Source organism: Cherax quadricarinatus, chromosome 68 (genome assembly GCF_038502225.1).
Source record: "Cherax quadricarinatus isolate ZL_2023a chromosome 68, ASM3850222v1, whole genome shotgun sequence".
NCBI lineage: Eukaryota > Metazoa > Arthropoda > Malacostraca > Decapoda > Parastacidae > Cherax > Cherax quadricarinatus.
This window is the reverse complement of record NC_091359.1, coordinates 3,124,558-3,141,715: the sequence shown is the minus strand read 5'-3', so window position 1 is coordinate 3,141,715 and position 17,158 is coordinate 3,124,558. Positions and strand designations below refer to the sequence as shown.

General features: G+C 47.9%; 1 protein-coding gene across 5 annotated transcripts in view; it reads left to right on the top strand.

Annotated features, from left to right (window-relative positions):
* Nucleotides 1–17,158, top strand: part of LOC128697830 (collagen alpha-1(I) chain) — a 596,471-nt gene that overhangs the window by 429,070 nt on the left and 150,243 nt on the right. For 3 of the 5 annotated variants that reach the window (XM_053789762.2, XM_053789759.2, XM_053789763.2), the window contains exon 2: nt 20–86. The exons of the other annotated variants lie outside the window; for them this stretch is intronic. The gene's annotated coding sequence lies outside the window, so the exon portion shown is untranslated. The remainder of the gene's footprint in view (nt 1–19; nt 87–17,158) is intronic. 5 annotated transcript variants of the gene reach the window in all.

Genomic DNA, 17,158 nt, shown 5'->3' with positions numbered 1-17,158 from the left:
TAGGTGCTTTATATTGCAGGTGAGGGAGAGAGACGAAGCGAGCGCTCCTCCACGGTCCAGGAGATACACATCAACCCGCTGCCACAGTAAGTATCTCATTTTGTTATTGCAGGTGTTCACTGTTGCATCTGCTTTGTGCTGTTCACTGCTGCAGCTGCTCTCTGCTGTTCACTGATGCAGCTGCTGACAGGGAAAGCAGCAGATAGGTGATGGGCGAGATACCTCGTGAGTGAGATTTTTGGAAGTATAGAAGATACACAGTGGGAGAGATACAGTAGGAGAGATGGGAGACACAGTGGGTGAGAGATATATGGTAACAAGCTAACCTAACTTTGCTATAATTTAAATCAATTCCTTTATCTAACCTATCTAAGGCTCGGCCTAACATTCAGTGTTGTGGTAGAGATGCTGGCAGGATAATGAGCGAAAAGTTGCAGTACAGGCAGGTCCTGCTTTACAGCGTTTCACTTTACAGCGTTTCGTTAATGCACCAGTTTTCAGTAATACGCATTCTTCATTTTGCTGTATAAGCGGGGCTCGGAACCTAACCTGCTGTATAAGCGGGGCTCGGAACCTAACCTGCTGTATAAGCGGGGCCCGGAACCTAACCTGCTGTATAAGTGGGGCCCGGAACCTAACCTGCTGTATAAGTGGACCTCCCTGTACTAATATACTAGCTGTTGCAAACACCTCGTCAACCAGGAACTTGCAAAAAGACATCGAGAATGTGGATGAATGAGAATGAGAGAGACAGGAGCAGGTAAAAGAGCAGGTCAGAGAAGAACGATAAGAAATAGCTCAAAAGAATAGAATAATAGAGGAGCATGTAACAAAGAAAATGAAGAATTTTCCGGCATATAAGGCGCGCTTTTTTTCCCACAAAAAAGGACTAGGAAAATTACCCTGGGCCTTATATGCTTAAGGTCAGGGTCAAGGGTAGGCTGTGGGTAAGTAAGAGGTTAATTTACCCTTGAATATGATTAGTGATTTACCGTTATGATACTTCTGTCGTGCGCCTTATATGCTGGAAAATACGTTAAATTGATAGGAAGGCGGTAGAGGTGGTGAAGCAGGCACCTTACACAGTTGCAAGACTGTGCATGATATAGCTTTGGAACTTAAGATTCGATAAAGCTAGTCGATAGCAGATGGATAGGTCCAGGAGCTGTGGCTCCCGGCAACGCGGGTCGGGGCTGTAGTGGGAGAGGAGCCCTGGAGACCAGTCACAGGTAGGTAAGTCCAGGCTGGTGGAGACACAAGGTGGGAGACTAAATTAAATTGTAATAGTGAGACTTAAATGTCAAGCTGAGAAGGCTACTGTGAGTGTTGTTAAATATACATGTGGCTGACTCTCCATCCCCCTGCTCTCCCCCGCCACCCTGACCCCTGCATTTCCCTCACCTGTACTGCCAACACAGATATTCTCCCTTTTACAGGGTTGATGCTGCTCTTTGTAAACATTACAGATCAGTCGTGATACACATACTGCCATTGATACTGTTGTGATTCCTGTTACTACTACTGTTACTGCTTTTGTTACTACTACTACTGTTGCTGCTTCAGATAAAATTAATAGCACCAATAGCAGAAACAACGTAACAACAGAACCAGCAATACCACAAGCAGCTGCAACAACAATAGCAGCAGCAGCAGCGGCGGCCACACAATAATTGTCCACATTGTCATGTCTTGTGGACTGTTAGAGACAACAAATCCTTCAGGTGGTTATGTCATTGACATCAAATCAATCATCAGATCCGATCTTCATCATATGACACTTGCAGGAGTGCCATAAGACAGTGCCTGGCCCTGAAGAAACAGGAATTACAGAGGAATACAGTGAACAAATGGAGAAGATAGATACCTGTCAAGGAAACCTTTAGAATCCTACACGTAGCATTAGCCTCCTTGGAGACTTCAACTTCACGCATCTTAAATGGTAGAAGATGGACGACATTGTAGGGAGAATCAGCCAGGAGAGCAGCCAGGAGAGCAGCCAGAAGAGCAGCCAGAAGAACAGCCAGAAGAGCAGCCAGAAGAGCAGCCAGAAGAGCAGCCAGAAGAGCAGCCAGAAGAGCAGCCAGGAGAGCAGCCAGAAGAGTAGCCAGGAGAGCAGCCAGAAGAGCAGCCAGAAGAGCAGCCAGGAGAGCAGCCAGAAGAGCAGCCAGGAGAGCAGCCAGAAGAGCAGACAGGAGAGCAGCCAGGAGAGCAGCCAGGAGTGCAGCCAGGAGTGCAGCCAGGAGTGCAGCCAGGAGTGCAGCCAGGAGTGCAGCCAGGAGTGCAGCCAGGAGTGCAGCCAGGAGTGCAGCCAGGAGAGCAGCCAGGAGAGCAGCCAGAAGAGCAGACAGGAGAGCAGCCAGGAGAGCAGCCAGGAGTGCAGCCAGGAGTGCAGCCAGGAGTGCAGCCAGGAGTGCAGCCAGGAGTGCAGCCAGGAGAGCAGCCAGGAGAGCAGCCAGGAGAGCAGCCAGGAAAGCAGCCAGGAGAGCAGCCAGGAGAGCAGCCAGGAAAGCAGCCAGGAAAGCAGCCAGGAGAGCAGCCAGAAGAGCAGACAGGAGAGCAGCCAGGAGAGCAGCCAGGAGAGCAGCCAGAAGAGCAGACAGGAGAGCAGCCAGGAGAGCAGCCAGGAGAGCAGCCAGGAGAGCAGCCAGGAGTGCAGCCAGGAGTGCAGCCAGGAGTGCAGCCAGGAGTGCAGCCAGGAGTGCAGCCAGGAGAGCAGCCAGGAGAGCAGCCAGGAGTGCAGCCAGGAGTGCAGCCAGGAGTGCAGCCAGGAGAGCAGCCAGAAGAGCAGACAGGAGAGCAGACAGGAGAGCAGCCAGGAGAGCAGCCAGGAGTGCAGCCAGGAGTGCAGCCAGGAGAGCAGCCAGGAGAGCAGCCAGGAGTGCAGCCAGGAGTGCAGCCAGGAGTGCAGCCAGGAGTGCAGCCAGGAGTGCAGCCAGGAGTGCAGCCAGGAGTGCAGCCAGGAGAGCAGCCAGGAGTGCAGCCAGGAGTGCAGCCAGGAGTGCAGCCAGGAGTGCAGCCAGGAGAGCAGCCAGGAGAGCAGCCAGGAGTGCAGCCAGGAGTGCAGCCAGGAGTGCGGCCAGGAGTGCAGCCAGGAGTGCAGCCAGGAGTGCAGCCAGGAGAGCAGCCAGGAGTGCAGCCAGGAGTGCAGCCAGGAGTGCAGCCAGGAGTGCAGCCAGGAGTGCAGCCAGGAGTGCAGCCAGGAGTGCAGCCAGGAGAGCAGCCAGGAGAGCAGCCAGGAGAGCAGCCAGGAGTGCAGCCAGGAGTGCAGCCAGGAGTGCAGCCAGGAGTGCAGCCAGGAGTGCAGCCAGGAGTGCAGCCAGGAGTGCAGCCAGGAGTGCAGCCAGGAGTGCAGCCAGGAGTGCAGCCAGGAGTGCAGCCAGGAGTGCAGCCAGGAGTGCAGCCAGGAGTGCAGCCAGGAGAGCAGCCAGGAGTGCAGCCAGGAGTGCAGCCAGGAGTGCAGCCAGGAGTGCAGCCAGGAGTGCAGCCAGGAGAGCAGCCAGGAGTGCAGCCAGGAGTGCAGCCAGGAGAGCAGCCAGGAGTGCAGCCAGGAGTGCAGCCAGGAGTGCAGCCAGGAGTGCAGCCAGGAGAGCAGCCAGGAGTGCAGCCAGGAGAGCAGCCAGGAGTGCAGCCAGGAGTGCAGCCAGGAGTGCAGCCAGGAGTGCAGCCAGGAGAGCAGCCAGGAGAGCAGCCAGGAGAGCAGCCAGGAGTGCAGCCAGGAGAGCAGCCAGGAGAGCAGCCAGGAGTGCAGCCAGGAGAGCAGCCAGGAGTGCAGCCAGGAGTGCAGCCAGGAGTGCAGCCAGGAGAGCAGCCAGGAGAGAAGCCAGGAGAGCAGCCAGAAAAAAGTACCATACCAGAAACCTTCAGCTGGTTTATCAGGCTTTTGTATCACTAGAGCTGTGTGAGGTGGTCACAGCAGGAAGCTCACTAGAGCTGTGTGAGGTGGTCACAGCAGGAAGCTCACTAGAGCTGTGTGAGGTGGTCACAGCAGGAAGCTCACTAGAACTGTGTGAGGTCACAGCAGGAAGCTCACTAGAACTGTGTGAGGTGGTCACAGCAGGAAGCTCACTAGAGCTGTGTGAGCTGGTCACAGCAGGAAGCTCACTAGAACTGTGTGAGGTGGTCACAGCAGGAAGCTCTTTAGAGCTGTGTGAGCTGGTCACAGCAGGAAGCTCTTTAGAGCTGTGTGAGGTCACAGCAGGAAGCTCACTAGAGCTGTGTGAGCTGGTCACAGCAGGAAGCTCTTTAGAGCTGTGTGAGGTGGTCACAGCAGGAAGCTCTTTAGAGCTGTGATCTGGTCACAGCAGGAAGCTCACTAGAGCTGTGTGATCTGGTCACAGCAGGAAGCTCACTAGAGCTGTGTGATCTGGTCACAGCAGGAAGCTCACTAGAGCTGCGTGATCTGGTCACAGCAGGAAGCTCACTAGAGCTGTGTGAGGTGGTCACAGCAGGAAGCTCACTAGAGCTGTGTGAGCTGGTCACAGCAGGAAGCTCACTAGAGCTGTGTGAGCTGGTCACAGCAGGAAGCTCACTAGAGCTGTGTGAGCTGGTCACAGCAGGAAGCTCACTAGAGCTGTGTGAGCTGGTCACAGCAGGAAGCTCACTAGAGCTGCATAATTCAGGTAACCTTCTTGAAGACATCAGAGCGCCACGATCGATCTTATTAGCCGGGCGATGCCGCTATGACATTTATAAATGATTACCACGACTTACTGCGTGTTGTATTTGTCGCTCGGCGGTGACAGTAACGACAGTAACTGACGATAGTGACCGTAGTACGAAACACACACTTGTACAAGGTGAGGTAACTTCAACCATGTTCAGCTGGTGGTTCTGTTACTGGTTCTGTTGTTACTGGCTCTCTTGTTCCTGGCTCTCTTGTTACTGGCTCTCTTGTTACTGGTTCTCTTGTTCCTGGCTCTCTTGTGTCTGGCTCTCTTGTTTCTGGCTCTGTTATTACTGGCTCTGTTGTTACTGGCTCTGTTGTTACTGGCTCTGTGTTACTGGCTCTCTTGTTACTGGCTCACTTGTTACTGGCTCTCTTGTTTCTGGCTCTCTTGTTACTGGCTCTTTTGTTACTGGCTCTCTTGTTTCTGGCTCTCTTGTTACTGGTTCTGTGGTTACTGGCTCTGTTGTTACTGGCTCTCTTGTTACTGGCTCTCTTGTTACTGGCTCTCTTGTTACTGGCTCTCTTGTTACTGGTTCTGTTGTTACTGGTTCTGTTGTTACTGGCTCTCTTGTTACTGGCTCTGTTGTTTCTGGCTCTCTTGTTACTGGCTCTCTTGTTACTGGTTCTGTTGTTACTGGCTCTGCTGTTACTTGCTCTCTTGTTTCTGGCTCTCTTGTTACTGGCTATCTTGTTACTGGCTCTGTTGTCACTGGCTCTCTTGTTACTGGCTCTGTTGTTATTAGCTCTCTTGTTACTGGCTCTCTTGTTTCTGGCTCTGTTGTTACTGGCTCTCTTGTTTCTGGCTCTCTTGTTTCTGGCTCTGTTATTACTGGCTCTGTTGTTACTGGCTCTGTTGTTACTGGCTCTCTTGTTACTGGCTCTCTTGTTACTGTCTCACTTGTTACTGGCTCTCTTGTTACTGGCTCTCTTGTTTCTGGCTCTCTTGTTACGGGCTCTCTTGTTACTGGCTCTCTTGTTATTGGCTCTCTTGTTTCTGGCTCTCTTGTTACTGGCTCTGTTGTTATTGGCTCTCTTGTTACTGGCTCTCTTGTTACTGGTTCTGTTGTTACTGGCTCTCTTGTTTCTGGCTCTGCTGTTACTTGCTCTCTTGTTTCTGGCTCTGTTGTTACTTGCTATCTTGTTACTGGCTCTGTTGTCACTGGCTCTCTTGTTACTGGCTCTGTTATTAGCTCTCTTGTTACTGGCTCTCTTGTTACTGGCTCTGTTGTTACTGGCTCTCTTGTTTCTGGCTCTGTTGTTACTGGCTCTCTTGTTTCTGGCTCTGTTGTTACTGGCTCTCTTGTTTCTGGCTCTCTTGTTACTGGCTCTGTTGTTGCTGGCTCTGTTGATAATAGCTCTTGTTACTGCCTCTGTTGTTACTGGCTCTCTTGTTTCTGGCTCTGTTGTTACTGGCTCTCTTGTTTCTGGCTCTGTTGTTACTGGCTCTGTTGTTACTGGCTCTCTTGTTTCTGGCTCTCTTGTTACTGGCTCTCTTGTTTCTGGCTCTCTTGTTACTGGCTCTCTTGTTTCTGGCTCTCTTGTTACTGGCTCTCTTGTTACTGGCTCTCTTGTTTCAGACGTCGTTTCCGATATTGGTGTTATTTTATTATTTGAAGCAGTAGTAGTAGTAGTAGTAGTAGTAGTATCAGCAGTATCAGTAGTAGTAGTAGTAGTATCAGCAGTATCAGTAGTAGTAGTAGTAGTATCAGCAGTATCAGTAGTAGTAGTAGTAGTATCAGCAGTATCAGTAGTAGTAGTATCAGCAGTATCAGTAGTAGTAGTAGTATCAGCAGTATCAGTAGTAGTAGTAGTATCAGCAGTATCAGTAGTAGTAGTAGTATCAGCAGCAGCAGTAATAATAGCAGTAGCAGCATCAGTAACAGCAGTAGTAATAACAGTAGTATATGTGGTAAATGCCTCCCAGCATACATAAGGGGGATTACCAATAGACCCCTGGCAGTCTTCAAGCTGGCACTGGACAAGCACGTAAAGTCGGTACCTGACCAGCCAGGCTGTGGCTCGTACGTTGGTTTGCGTGCAGCCAGCAGTAACAGCCTGGTTGATCAGGCTCCGATCCACCAGGTGGCCTGGTCACAGACCGGGCCGCGGGGGTGTTGACCCCCGGAACTTTCTCCAGGTAAACTCCAGGTATAGTTGTGGATAATATACACCGTGTAAGAACCACAGTTGTGCTGGTTACTGTTATCTGAAGACAGTTTCTTGAGTCACCGACCAGGCGGTTTGGTCCCAGACTAGGCCTTTGAACCCATATCCTAATCACTGAGGCTGTTGGTGCTAGCCACACGCAATACAATGTAGGCACCAGAGCTGAGCTGATCAGGACCTAACTTGAGGTAACTAGAAGGGCAGCCAAGCTGGTACCATGACTAAAAGAATATGAAGACTTTCAAAATACTCGACACTTTCCTTTTAAGATTGATGGACTGATTACATCGACTCCAAACGAATCAGCACTATAAAATTATATGAGAAAGAAATTGGCGTCCTTTTTTCGAGGACGCTACACACGACCCAAAATTTATTCGGACATTCAGCTCAGAAACGCCAGATTTGTATCCAGACTGAAGAGGCATTGTCTCGTTATCTCAGAAAACCAGTCAGTAAGTTTAGGTACAGGTACACATAAATATAAGTTAAATAAAGTGTCATACATAGTAGCATATGCAGTAGTGGTGAAGAAGCGATGCAAGATGCAAAACAACTGTACAGGAGGTTGAATGATAGCTCTAGGCCTTTCGTGTTGCAGTGAACACATTTTCAGGAGCAGAAATGAGTAGGAAGTCCAAGTATTCACATGAACGGACCTTCCTGGATTTGCTATTCTATTTCTGCAACATTGTAAGCTTCTGATGATGTGTTGATTGCAACACGAAAAGCCTAACTCTCCCCGTGGATGTTTTTCGTCACTAGACTATGTGTAAATTACCTAGGATATCCCCCAAAAAGGCCAAAGTGATTTATTGCCAGTGGGGTCCTTGATTTCCTAAAGCACACCAGCACATCAAGTTTGAAAACGCTGGGAAGTTGCATTATCACGTTATCATCGGTGAAGTGACAAAGCCAGTCGTAGGAGACGCTCAGAAAATTATCACATCAAAACACTCAATTTCCCCCCATATTTCTTTCTTAAAGAAGAGAGATTAGGATGAGCACAGGTCAGGAGGAAGCCAGACTGCCTTGTAACACTGACGAGCCTTTAACGAATAACTTAGGAAGCAAGTGAGTGAGTAATTAGAGAAAGAGCAAGGAAGAAACTATTGAATAGTAGCAACTGGGGAAGAAAGAGAGGAGAATGTAAATGAAATGAAGAATGTAAGATCTGAACTTCAAGAAGAAACTAAGAATTACTGAAAGAGGAAGAGAGAGAGGATGGAAGTAACAAGAGGAAGAGAACAGAAAAGGATGATAAGAGAAGAGCAGGAGACAGAAACAATTAAGGAATAGAAAATGGAAAGGCCGAGGAAAAACATTGGGAGTGAAATAGAGGAAATTAAGAAATAGAGAAAAAGGGAAGTTGGAAGTGGAGGAGAAGGGAAGAGTGGAGAAGAGAGGAGTTAGAGAGAATGAGGTTCCCAGTGTGCACCAGCTACCTCCCTCCCCTCCCTCCTTCCCCTCACATAAATACTAGCAGCGCCACACTCCCACGTCTCTGCCGCAGCCGCCCCTGCCGCCGCCCCTGCCGCCGCCCCTGCCGCCGCCGACGACGACGCTAGCAGATAGGACTTCTGGGAGTGGTGAGGAGAGAGAGAGAGAGAGAGAGAGAGAGAGGCTGGCTCAAAGCTGAGGATTTGTGGCAGTAGCGGTGATGGTGGTGGTTCCAGCAGAGAGAGAGAGAGAGAGAGAGAGAGAGAGAGGAAGGGAGGGAGGGAGAGAGAAGTGGTTTGTGATTCTTCCAGGATGAGGGAGGGTTCCTGCCTGCTGGAATGCTGGAATTGTGGTTCCAGCAGTAAAATATGTAGTGTTTCTGCTGCTGGAATGTTGCAGTTGTGGTTCCAGTAGTAACATATATGGTGTTGCTGCCTCCGGGAATGTTGCCATTGTAGTTCTAGCAATAACATGGTGTTCCTGTTGTTGCCATTGTAGTTCCAGCAGTAACATGGTGTTCCTGTTGTTGTCATTGTAGTTCCAGCAGTAACTTGGTGTTCCTGTTGTTGTTATTGTAGTTCCAGCAGTAACTTGGTGTTCCTGTTGTTGTTATTGTAGTTCCAGCAGTAACTTGGTGTTCCTGTTGTTGTTATTGTAGTTCCAGCAGTAACATGGTGTTCTTGTTGTTATTGTAGTTCCAGCAGTAACTTGGTGTTCCTGTTGTTGCCATTGTAGTTCCAGCAGTAACATGGTGTTCCTGTTGTTGCCATTGTAGTTCCAGCAGTAACATGGTGTTCCTGTTGTTGCCATTGTAGTTCCAGCAGTAACATGGTGTTCCTGTTGTTGCCATTGTAGTTCCAGCAGTAACATGGTGTTCCTGTTGTTGTTATTGTAGTTCCAGCAGTAACATGGTGTTCCTGTTGTTGTTATTGTAGTTCCAGCAGTAACATGGTGTTCCTGTTGTTATTATTGTAGTTCCAGCAGTAACATGGTGTTCCTGTTGTTGCCATTGTAGTTCCAGCAGTAACATGGTGTTCCTGTTGTTGTTATTGTAGTTCCAGCAGTAACTTGGTGTTCTTGTTGTTGTCATTGTAGTTCCAGCAGTAACTTGGTGTTCCTGTTGTTGTTATTGTAGTTCCAGCAGTAACTTGGTGTTCCTGTTGTTGTTATTGTAGTTCCATGGTTATAAGAGTACAGTTAATATTGGTAGTTGTAGTTTCTTAAGTATGGAGTCTACCTGTTGACCACTTGTTGACACCAGAGGTCATCCCTTTTGCTGCTCGCTCCTAGACCAGGCCTCCTGAATGATGGCCTACTCAGCCAGACTGCTGTTGCTAATCTAGTGTAGGTAACACAACCTGGCTGACTAGCAATTGGCATGAATTTATCCTGTTCTCTTGTGAAGACAGCTAGGGGTTTGTTGCTAATTCCCCTCATGCGTGAGGGAAGGGTGTTGTGGAGTCTTGATCCCTTTATATTTAGTGAGTTACCTCTAACTGGGGATATTTTGCAGCGTCAACCAAGCCTCTTGCTCTTGCAGCAAAGAATTTCAGTATGCCAGTTTGTGACTAGTCCGTCCAGTATCTTGGCATATATTATGATGCAACCTTCTCCGCTACGTTCCAGGGAGTACATATTAAGGGACTTCACGTGTTCCCAGCAATTGTGGTGTTTGACAGAAACTTGACATGTGACCATGATCACATCTTTACTGATCTAGTTGTCTCAAAGGGTTGAGTCATAGCTCTTGTCCAGCTTCTTGACTCTTACTAGCTGGTTTATTGATTACTGGTCTCCAGGGGCCTGATTACACTTATTCATGAAACTATGTATACCTACTCGTGAAACTGTGTATAGGTTAAGCACCACTTCCAGTGGCCACACCAGGTGGAAGTGTTGTCCAGATTACTCCACTGCTTCACCCTTTCCCTCAAGTAATAATAATAATAATATTTTTATTTGTACAGGTACATGTACAAGGTATACAGACCATAGCTGACATCAGTGACATACTACTATATAGAAAGCTCCTTGTTATGCAGAGCATTTCGGGCAAATTAGGTCAATTTTGTCCCCAGGATGGGATCCACACCAGTCGACTAACACCCAGGTACCTATTTTAGTGATAGGTGAACAGGGACAGCAGGTATCTCAAGGAAACACGTCCTAATGTTTCCATCTGTACCTGGGATCGAACCACGAACCTCAGCTTTGTGAGCCGAGTGCGCTACCAATCGAGCTACGAATGGTATTCCCTGTGAGAGGCATGGTATTACTATGAACATTACCGTGTCAGGTAGGAAGTTGGTAGATAGCAACAACTATCCAGCAAGCTACTACCCACATATCAGAAGAGTATGCAAACAAGAAAGGAAGCCTGGTAGAAGTTTTGCACTCTGGCAGGATTACTGATGTTCTCTCTCACGAGCGTATTAGATGACTAAGTAAATCTTGTAAATTGGTGATAAATGCAGTCTACACGTCACTAATCTGCATTTCTATACAAGAATATTTCTTGCCCAGTAATGAAGTGTTGGAGTGAGCCGCGGGGGCGGTGTTCTCTGGCATCAGTGACACTTACCTCTCACCCACTGACATTCACATTGTATGAAGAAAATTTTAACAGTGCCATTTTATGAATGGTATCTTGACAGTGCCATTTTATGAATGGTATCTTGACAGTGCCATTTTATGAATGGTATCTTGACAGTGCCATTTTATGAATGGTATCTTGACAGTGCCATTTTATGAATGGTATCTTGACAGTGCCATTTTATGAATGGTATCTTGACAGTGCCATTTTATGAATGGTATCTTGACAGTGCAATTATTGGAAATAAGCAGTAACACCTTACCTTTGCTGCTGTTGCTTCTACTGCGGGTGCTGCTGCTGCTGCTATTATTGCTACCACTGTACTACTACTACTGCTGCTGCTATTATTGTTACTACTGTACTACTACTACTACTACTACTACTACTAATATTAATAATAATAATAATAATAAAATTATAATTATATTATAAATAGTGTTAGTGTGGTGCAGACAAAAGCCATGATATGTACCTGGATAATGATCGGTTCTTATACGGGTGGGATACACGTACTGTGCACTTGGTACCTTGACAGTGCCATGATGACACCTTGACACTGCCGCTATGATGGCACTTTGACAGTGCCACCATTTTGACACCTTCACAGTGCCACCATTATGACACCTTGACAGTGCCACCATGGTGGCACCTTGACAGTGCCACCAACAGTGGAAGTGGCATGGTGGCGGTGTTATCAGGTTATTAGTGTGAGGTTATTAATTATATTGTAATTGGTGCGTGTGTTTGGTACTGAATTAGTGTAGCGCTGGAGTAGTGTGGCACTGAGGGTACTGTGGCACTGGAGTAATGTGGCACTGGGGTAGTTGTCACTGTAGTGTGGCACTGAGGGTAGTGTGGCACTGTAGTGTGGGACTGGAGTAGTGTGGCACTGTACTAGTATGGCACTGGAGTAGTGTGGCACTGAGGTTACTGTGTCACTGGAGTAGTGTGGCACTGGGGTAGTGTGTCACTGGAGTAGTGTGGCACTGGGGTAGTGTGTCACTGGAGTAGTGTGGCACTGAGGGTAGTGTGGCACGAGTAGTGTGGCACGAGTAGTGTGGCACTAGGGGTAGTTTGGCACTGGAGTAGTGTGGCACTGGAGTAATGTGGCACTGGTGTAGTGTGGCACTGGAGTAGTGTGGCACAAGGGGTAGTGTGGCACAAGGGGTAGTGTGGGGCTGGAGTAGTGTGGCAGTGTAGTGTAGCACTAGAAGTAGTGTGGCACTAGGGGTAGTGTGGCACTAGGGGTTGTGTGGCACTGGAGTAGTGTGGCACCGGAGTAGTGTGGCACTGGGGTAATGTGGCACTAGGGATAGTGTGGCACTAGAGTAGTGTGGCATTGGGGTAGTGTGTCACTAAGGGTAGTGTGGCACTGGAGTAGTGTGGCACCGGAGTAGTGTGGCACTAGGGGTAGTGTGACACTGGAGTAGTGTGGCACCGTAGTGTGGCACTAGTAGTGTGGCGCTGTAGTGTGGCACTGGGGTAGTGTGGCACTAGGAAGTGTGGCACTGGAGTAGTGTGGCCCTGGGGTAGTGTGGCACCGGAGTAGTGTGGCACTGGGGTAGTGTGGCACTGGAGTAGTGTGGCACCGTAGTGTGGCACTAGAGTAGTGTGGCACCGGAGTAGTGTGGCACTAGGGGTAGTGTGGCATTGGAGTAGTGTGGCACTGGGGTAGTGTGGCACTGGAGTAGTGTGGCACTGGGGTAGTGTGGCACTAGGGGTAGTATGGTACTGGAGTAGTGTGGTACTGGGGTAGTGTGGCACTAGGGGTAGTGTGGCATTGGAGTAGTGTGGCACTGGGGTAGTGTGGCACTAGGGGTAGTGTGGCACTGGAGTAGTGTGGCACTAGACTCGCTTGCCACAACCCTATTGATCTCTTACCAACATTAGCTTTTGGTTTATGCACGCACAGTTCCACCACCACCACCACCATCACTATCACTGCACCACTACTGCTCCACCATCACCGCTCCACCACCACCACTGCACCATCACCACCACTACTTTTCCACCACCAATACCACCACCACCACCAACACCACCAGGCAGCAGTAAAGGTGATAGTGCTTAAATAGATCCTAGAGTACCTGAGAGGCAGAACACAGAGAGTAACAGCTAATAAGGAATGGTCAGATGGGCGAGGGTAAGGAATGGGCAACCACAACACTAAGTAAGCTGAAGATTTCCACCCCCTCACCAGTGTGGCTTGTCTTGCATAGTGATGTGTGACTGACTGAAGTGGACGATAAGTAACATGAAAACGGAGAATGACTCGGCTTAAAAGCAATCGTTGACAAATGTCTCTTGATATTCGTCATCAGTAAATAACAGAAAAATGAGATGTGAATTGAATGTGAGAGAGAATGATAAGATTGTGGTGAGCATCGCCTCAGATGATCAGACCAGAGGTGCACCTGAGTCAGATCATAGGGAAAATCTTGTTAAGGAAGGTATACAAAGATTCCTTTATGAAGTTTACGGCTGACATTGAGCCAGTAAAGCACCTAAACTACTGGGAACGCCTGCAAGTCTTGAACTTGTATTCATTGGAGCGGAGGAGACAGAGGTACATGATAATACATACCTGGAAGGTACTCGAGGGCTTGGTCCCAAATCTGCACACTGCCATGAAAACGTACTGGAGTGAGAGATATGGGAGGAAGTGTAAAATAAACCCAGTGAGGAGCAGGGGTGCGGTGGGGACAATAAGGGAACACTGTATCAACATCCGGGGTCCCAGACTTTTTAACATCTTACCAGAAGATACCAGAAACACTACTGGAACAAGTGTTGAAGCCTTCAAGAGGAAACTAGACAAGTATCTTCACCAGGTGCCAGATCAACCAGGCTGTGATGGATATGTAGGTCAGTAATCCTCCAGCAGCAACAGCCTGGTTGACCAGGCGAGCACCAGACGAGCCTGGCCCATGGCCGGGCTCAGAGAGTAGATATACTCTCGAAATTCTTCAAAGGTATATCAGAGGTAAGGTACACAACTTACATAAGGTGGTTGATGGAGCAGGCTGGCCCAGCCTGGAGTCTGTCATTTACTGACACCTTCACTAGTACACACACACAAGGTCACAATCTGCTGGACTTGATTCAACACAACCTAAGAGGTCGGGTCAGGAACTGTCTCGTCCCTCGTATGTTTGACCTGAGTAACGTTCAGCGTAGAAAACAAGGGACACAAAGGCACAATACCGTGACTGAAACAATACATAAATATATCCCGCACATAAGAGACAGGAGCTTGCGACGTTTCGGTCCGACCATTGACTAGTCAATGGTCCAAGTCGGACCGAAACGTCATCATAAGCTTCTTTCTCGTATGTGCGGGGTATTTGTGTTTTGTTTATCGTCGAGTACGCAGCCCCTACGTGGAGCCACTACCAAGTTAAGCTAATGACCTGAGACTCGCAATATAACTTTCTCTCTCTCTCTCTCTCTCTCTCTCACACACACACACACACACACACACACACACACACACACACACACACACACACACACACACACACACACACACACACACACACACACACACACTGTCAGTGTGTGGTATGGTGACAGATTGATTGATTTCATGGGTACAACAAATGATGTTTGTGAATGATAGTGACACAAGCCACAGTCGCTGTTATGGGCTGTCACTACTACTGTACCTAATAGGACTTTGAACCTTACTGTGTGTGTGTGTGTTAACACGATTATGTCAGCGCAGTGTAGTACACATGATGTGGCATGTTGGCGTATGTTGTGCGGAGGGAGTGATGGAGTTTAATAATCACATGTTTGTGGTTGTGGGAGAGGAGGAGGAGGGGTCGAGTCACGGCTCCTGACTCCGCCTCTCCACTACTCATGAATCAATCTGTCCTCCAAACGTGTTTTTTCTCACGTTCGTCTCATAGTTATAGTTGCACTCGGGCTTCTAACTATATTATAATGCTCTTCTACCGGCTCTTTTTGTATATGTATGGTATACATGTACCACTTCGGTCCTGGACCTGGATCACCTTGATCAAGGTCCCAAGACCGAAACGTTTTTCTTAAAAATATGTCCTAGTGTTTGATTACGTGTTTTTCTAAACCAAGGGTAGTGAAACTCTGGAAACTCTTCAAAGGTATATCTTGGTTGTTATTGAGTGTGTGATGATTCCTGTGTCCAGGCTGAGAGATATATACTTGATGATATATCTCTAAGATATTTGAGGGTCTGGAGTCTGAGATATTGAAGGAAGGGCATAATAAACCCAGTACAAAGCAGGGGTGCGGTGGGCACAGTAAGGGAACACTGTATCAACGTCCAGCTGTGATGGATATGTGGGTCAGCGGACCAGCAGCAACAACAGCCTGGTTGACCAGGCAAGCACCAGACGAGTCTAGACCATGGCCGGGCTCCCAGAGCAGTAAGACTCTCGAAAGTCATCAAGGGTATATCGAGGGTTTGAACATAAGAATGGAGGAACACTGCAGAAGGTCTTCTGGCCCATACAAAGCAGGTCCTTATCAAAACGCCCATTCCCACCCACGTATTTGCCCAACCTGTTCCCAGTTACCCAAGAATTTACTTCAGTATCTCGGGTATTGGAAATGTAAACATATATGCAGTATAATGTGATCCTTTATTGACAACGTTTCGCCCACACAGTGGACTTGATCGGGTCACAAACGTTGTCAATAAAGGATCACATTATACTGCATGTGTGTTTATATTTCCATTGTGTCGGTATTTTATACCATTTATTTCCATCTCGGGTACTAATCAATCCAGCCCTTTCAATCAACCCAGCCCTTTCAATCAACCCAGCCCTTTCAATCAACCCAGCCCTTTTAATCAACCCAGCCCTTTCAATCAACCCAGCCCTTTCAATCAACCCAGCCCTTTCAATCAACCCAGCCCTTTTAATCAACCCAGCCCTTTTAATCAACCCAGCCCTTTCAATCAACCCAGCCCTTTTAATCAACCCAGCCCTTTTAATCAAACCCAGCCCTTTTAATCAACCCAGCCCTTTCAATCAACCCAGCCCTTTCAATCAACCCAGCCCTTTTAATCAACCCAGCCCTTTTAATCAAACCCAGCCCTTTTAATCAACCCAGCCCTTTTAATCAACCCAGCCCTTTTAATCAACCCAGCCCTTTTAATCAACCCAGCCCTTTTAATCAACCCAGCCCTTTTAATCAAACCCAGCCCTTTTAATCAAACCCAGCCCTTTCAATCAACCCAGCCCTTTTAATCAACCCAGCCCTTTTAATCAAACCCAGCCCTTTTAATCAACCCAGCTCTTTTAATCAAACCCAGCCCTTTTAATCAACCCAGCCCTTTTAATCAATCCAGCTCTAATTTTAATCAACCCAGCCCTTTTAATCAACCCAGCCCTTTTAATCAATCCAGCTCTAATTTTAATCAACCCAGCCCTTTTAATCAACCCAGCCCTTTCAATCAACCCAACCCTTTTAATCAAACCCAGCCCTTTTAATCAACCCAGCCCTTTCGATCAACCCAACCCTTTTAATCAAACCCAGCCCTTTTAATCAACCCAGCCCTTTTAATCAAACCCAGCCCTTTCAATCAACCCAGCCCTTTTAATCAACCCAGCCCTTTTAATCAATCCAGCCCTTTTAATCAATCCAGCCCTTTTAATCAACCCAGCCCTTTCAATCAGCCCAGCCCTTTTAATCAAACCCAGCCCTTTCAATCAGCCCAACCCTTTTAATCAACCTAGCCCTTTCAATCAGCCCAGTCCTTTTAATCAAGCCCAGCCCTTTCAATCAACCCAGCCCTTTTAATCAAACCCAGCCCTTTCAATCAACCCAGCCCTTTTAATCAACCCAGCCCTTTTAATCAACCCAGCCCTTTTAATCAACCTAGCCCTTTTAATCAAACCCAGCCCTTTCAATCAGCCCAGCCCTTTTAATCAACCCAGCCCTTTTAATCAAACCCAGCCCTTTCAATCAACCCAGCCCTTTTAATCAAACCCAGCCCTTTCAATCAACCCAGCCCTTTTAATCAAACCCAGCCCTTTCAATCAACCCAGCCCTTTCAATCAACCCAGCCCTTTTAATCAAACCCAGCCCTTTCAATCAACTCAGCCCTTTTAATCAAACCCAGCCCTTTCAATCAACCCAGCCGTTTTAATCAAACCCAGCCCTTTCAATCAACCCAGCCCTTTTAATCAAACCCAGCCCTTTCAATCAACCCAGCCCTTTTAATCAAATCCAGTCCTTTCAATCAACCCAGCCCTTTCAATCAACCCAGCCCTTTTAATCAAACCCAGCCCTTTCAATCAACC